The sequence below is a fragment of the Arachis ipaensis genome, chromosome B01, assembly GCF_000816755.2.
Source record: "Arachis ipaensis cultivar K30076 chromosome B01, Araip1.1, whole genome shotgun sequence".
Classification (NCBI taxonomy): Eukaryota; Viridiplantae; Streptophyta; class Magnoliopsida; order Fabales; family Fabaceae; genus Arachis; species Arachis ipaensis.
The window spans coordinates 20,453,410-20,458,794 of NC_029785.2; the positions used below are offsets into that span (position 1 = coordinate 20,453,410).

The 5,385-nt window shown below is 42.6% G+C and overlaps 1 long non-coding RNA gene across 1 annotated transcript; it reads left to right on the top strand.

Annotated features, from left to right (window-relative positions):
* Nucleotides 1,043-1,552, top strand: LOC107617108. Its single transcript, XR_001614808.2, has 3 exons — nt 1,043-1,184; nt 1,277-1,330; nt 1,407-1,552. It is a non-coding gene; the product is annotated as an uncharacterized LOC107617108 (long non-coding RNA).

Genomic DNA, 5,385 nt, shown 5'->3' on the forward strand with positions numbered 1-5,385 from the left:
TTGAAAAATTTGGTTCTTATATTTTCTTTATATTTCTGTTATTGTCAAATGAAATAAATTTTTTGGCTGCGGATACTATAACTTTTAGATATGTTGATGTCCATTTAATAGTTTGTGATTTCTTTCAAAAAATGGGCAATTCAATTTTTTCAAAGGTAAGAGACTCAAACTTTTAACAGAAATTATATTTAATGAAGTTTGAAAGGAATGACTTTATACGCATATAAATAGAAAAGCAAGTTGTCAAGACAAGAACACACAATAATATTTAAATATAAAAATATTTTTTATTGGTTTTTTAACTAAAATAAAATAAAAAAATTATTATTTTTTCAAACACGATTTTTGAACTTTAATTTTTTAAATACGATTTTTTTTTTTCATTTGAGCAAGTTCGCTGCACCCCGACTAACTCTATAAAATTTAGCAAGTTTGCCTTACTCTCGGCAAACTCTATAAATTTTATAGAGTTCGCCTTGTAACACCCTACCACACAGAGTTTTACACCTAGGATGTAAAACAGAGGTGGTGTGGTATTACGACCTCTAAAATAAAATAAATATTAATACATAACAAAGGATAATATATACTAGGAGTCTTGAAAAATGGGTAAAACAAAATCGCAAAAATAAAAAGCGCAACGCTCAAGGAATAGGAATATTTGCGTGCTAAAAAACCTTAATAGGAAATAATAAAGATAAGTAAGAGAGTAAAGGAAAACCAAGGAAATAGCATAACTAGCCCCTGACTCAGCTTGCGAAGCTAAGGCTGGCCGGAGGATTTAAATATACATATAAACATACATAAGTATCCCCAAAATACCAAATTAACTCCTATCTCTCCCTCAACCGATAAGAGGACCTCAACCTCTAAGAGGAGCAGCATACGCAAGTTACTTGGAGAGTAAGCTAAATACATATATACAAATATACAAACAGAAATCCAAAATACACCCAAAAACTACTTCGTTTCAAGGATCCAGACGCCTAGCGAGGAGAAAGCTCTTCTTCCCCATTTCAGCATCAACAGCGCTGAAAACAGATTGGGGGAGAGGAGGAGATCCCTAACCCTCATCCAAGCTTCAAACCACCGTATCTTCCTCGTTTGAGCTCCGATCGCCGCACCGTTTGCGGCCACGCGTCCAGTGCGTCGAGCTCTACCTTTCTATCTAAACAATTTCACTGGTAAGCCTCATATTTGATTCAGAATCTCTATTCCCCTTTCTTTGGTAAAATTAAAATCCTATAGTGAAATCTTGTCCAATTTTGTATTCTAGGTTCAAGTTAGCTTCCGGGACTTATGGGCTCAAGCTATTGAGCATATGGGTATGGTATAGACACCCTAATCCTAGATCAATCTTGTATTTATAATGAGAAAACTGAAATTGGAACATGTATATGAATTAGGTGTAGATTAAGTGGGTATATATGCATTGGAATTGAATTGGGAGTATGTGGAGGCTTGTTGGTGATCAAAGCTTGGTTTGGGGCTGTTTTAATTGAGCTTGGAGGGGCTGTGTTTTGTGTTGTGAGGCTGCCTTGGGTGAAACTAAGTGATCGGCCAAGGTATGTGTTCATACATCGGTTCGAGCTATAAAAGACCGGGTTGGCCGACCTCTTAGAAGGTTGGCCCATGACCGACCTCTTAGAAGGTTGGCCCATGACCGACCTCTTCGAAAGCTGGCCCATTACCGACCTCTTCACAAAGAGTTCGGACAAATCGTCAAAAGAGCCTAAAGCAGGCCCAAACGAAGGAACACAGCCCAATCTAAAGGCAGCCAAAGCCTAGAAAGATAAAGGCAGTTTCCCTTAAAGATAAGATGACTTCACTCAAAGATAAGATAAGATAAGATAACTATCTTATCTCCAGAAAGGTCGTCACTCCACACTACTATAAATACACTAGAGCACCCAGGTATAACTCATACTCTGATTCTACTAAAAACCTGCTTAAAGCCCATGCTAATTTAAGCATCGGAGTCTCTTGCAGGTACCACCACCCTCCGGTGACGAAGGATCAGCAGCATCTCCAGCTCCACCAGTTCCATCAGGTCGGACATGACAGCTCTGACCATCAGATCCAACAGGTCAGACACGACTGCTCCGACCACCAAATCCAACAAGTCGGACACGACAGCTTTGGCCACCACAGCAGATCTCATCCGAGATCGACCTTCAGTTTCAGGTAACCCTCAGAACATTGGCGCCGTTGTCAGGGAACCTGGAAGTCATCCCATTATCATGGTAGACAACCTTGACAACGTACACAACTCCGGTTTGGAAGAAAGACCTCCACTTAAAAATACGGAGGTCACATCAAAAGATGCACCTCAAAACAAGGGGGATAAACAACCCTCAAATACAGAAATTTTGGAAGCTATCCGTGAGCAACAGAATCACCTTAAACAGCTGAAACAAGAAGCTGAACATCAACGGGAAGCCAAAAGAGACCTTCGGAGAGAAACAAGATGACGTCAAAAGCTAGAGGACAAGCTCTTAAAGCTCGAAGCTGATCTCAAAACCAAGACCGCTCGATCCAGTCATGAAGATAGCCCCCACAAAGATCAAGACCCATTCACCAAAGAGATCATGAAAACTAAAGTCCCAAAGGACTTCAAAGCTCCAAACATGACCCCGTACGACGGCACATCGGATCCAAGCCATCACCTCAGCAATTTCAGAAGCAAAATGTATCTCACTGGCGCCTCAGACGCCATTCGATACAAAGCCTTCCCGACTATCCTAACGAAGACAGCAATAAAGTGGTTCAACAGTTTGCCTCCAAGATCCATCACAAGTTTTGATGACCTTGCTAAAAAGTTCCTCGCCAGGTTCTCCATCCAGAAAGATAAAGCCAAACACGCTCCAAGCTTGCTGGGAATTAAACAAGGAGATCGGGAAAGCCTTCATAGCTACATGGAAAGATTCAACAAAGCATGCCTTGACATACAAATTCTTCCAACAGAAGCGGCCATCATGGGACTCATCAATGGCCTAAGAGAAGGACCTTTCAGCCACTCAATATCCAAGAAGTACTAAACATCTCTAAACGAGGTTTAAGAAAGGGCAGAAAAATATATCAATATGGAGGAGAACTCCCGATTGGGAGACAGCTCAAAAACCGGATTCTCCTAACCCACCACGGGACAAGGATAAAGAATCCAAGAAAAAAGAAGATCAACCCGGTGAGAAGCCTAGAAAATACCACAATTACACCCCTCTTCGGGTGTCTCTTATGGATGTTACCGAGAAATATGCAACACTGAGAAGATCCCACCACCTCACCCAATCAAAAACAAAAGAGGGGGAAGTCGGACAGAATACTGCGAGTACCACCGAATCTACGGACATCCTACTAACGAGTGTTTCGACCTAAAGAATGTCATAGAGAAATTGGCAAGAGAAGGGCGATTAGATCGGTACTTAGCCAATAAAGCGGATGAACAAAAAAAAATAAGAAGGGACGAAGAGGTCGGACGAGTTGAACATCCACCTCACACCGAAGAGGTCGGACAAGTTAAACGTCCACCTCACACCGAAGAGGTCGCACGAGTTGAACGTCCACCTCTCACCGAAGAGGTCGGACGAGTTGAACATCCATCCCTGAGAGACAGGTTCATATGATAAATGGAGGATTTGCAGGAGGAGTGATCTCTAAATCATCTCGCAAAAGACAAATCAAAGAGGTATATTAAGGAAGAGAGAGAGGTTTGAATAGGACAACGGAGTGCAAACAAGCCTTCTGAGATTTCAAAAATTCTTGGGGCAACCACCTATTCTTACCTGACCACGGGAAGATGAAAAACTCATATTATACCTCGCAGTGGGAAGTCGGGCAATAGCCTCAGCACTAGTCAGAGAAGACGAAAGTGGGCAACAACCCGTCTACTGCATCATCAAGGCTCTACAAGGGGCCGAACTAAACTATCAAAAGATAGAAAAGTTCGCCTACGCCCTCATACTCACTTCTCGACGACTCCGCCTATACTTTCAAGCTCACACTATCAGAGTTCGGAACAACCAGCCCTTAAAAGGCATCCTACAGAAAACAGACTTAGCTAGAAGAACCCTACAGTGGGCAGTCGAGTTATCCAAATTCGATCTTCAGCTTGGACAGCCATCAAATCACAGTATCTGGCTGACTTCATTGCAGAGTACACTGACACCCCGGGAACTCCCACAAAATAGAATCTCTACGTGGATGACTCTTCAAACAAAACCGGGAATGGCACAGGTGTAATTATAGAAAGCGATCAGGAACCCAAATCGAGCTAAATAACCAAGCTGAATACGAGGCACTACTGGCTGGTTTAAGGCTGGCTAAGGAGGTAGGAGTTCAAAAGCTTACCGTGTTCAGTAATTCACAAGTAGTCACCTCACAAATAGAAGGGAGCTACCAAGCTAAGGATCCCACCATGAAAAAATACCTGGACAAAACCAGAGAATAGCTCAGACAATTCGGGGGATATGAGGTCCGACATATACCTCGGGAACAGAATGTCCGAGCTGATGCACTTTCAAAACTAGCCAACACCAAACCAGGGGGCAATAATAGAAGCCTCTTCTAGAAAACACTGCAAAATCCATCAATCTCGGAGGAAGAAAAGGTCCTAACCATATCAGGTCAGGGTCGTTCCCTCGGAGTCAAGGAAGGAAAACAAACCCTATCCTCAGGGTCCGGCGACACCAACTCATGATTCTTCTCCTCATCCTTATCCCTACAAGTTCTATGGAACCTCCTAAGTCGCACACAATACTCAAGAACACACATTAAAACTATGAAATCCAGCCAGTCAGACATGCCATCTGGGATCTTAGTAGACATCTCAGTAATGTTTTTGCGGGAAGACTGGTATGCGAAATTGCTACTCAGGTTGTGAATTGTTGTTCGAAATTGATTCCCTGGCAATGGCACCAAAAACGGATGCACAGGACCATGGTCTAAACATATCTTCACAACTTCGCATAACTAACCAGCAAGTGCACTGGGTCATCCAAGTAATACCTTACGTGAGTAAGGGTCGAATCCCACGGAGATTGTGTGCCAGTTTGGGCGTTCAACTCTGGTTTTGGTTCCTTTTCTGGCGCTGGACGCCAGATTTGGGCAGAGAGCTGGCGTTGAACGCCAGTTTGCGTCGTCTAAACTTGGCCAAAGTATAGATTATTATACATTTCTGGAAAGCCCTGGATGTCTACTTTCCAACGCAATTGGAAGCGCGCCATTTCGAGTTCTGTAGCTCCAGAAAATCCACTTTGAGTGAAGGAAGGTCAGAATCCAACAGCATCAGCAGTCCTTCTTCAACCCCTGAATTTGATTTTTGCTCAAGTCCCTCAATTTCAGTCAGAAAATACCTGAAATCACAGAAAAACACACAAACTCATAGTA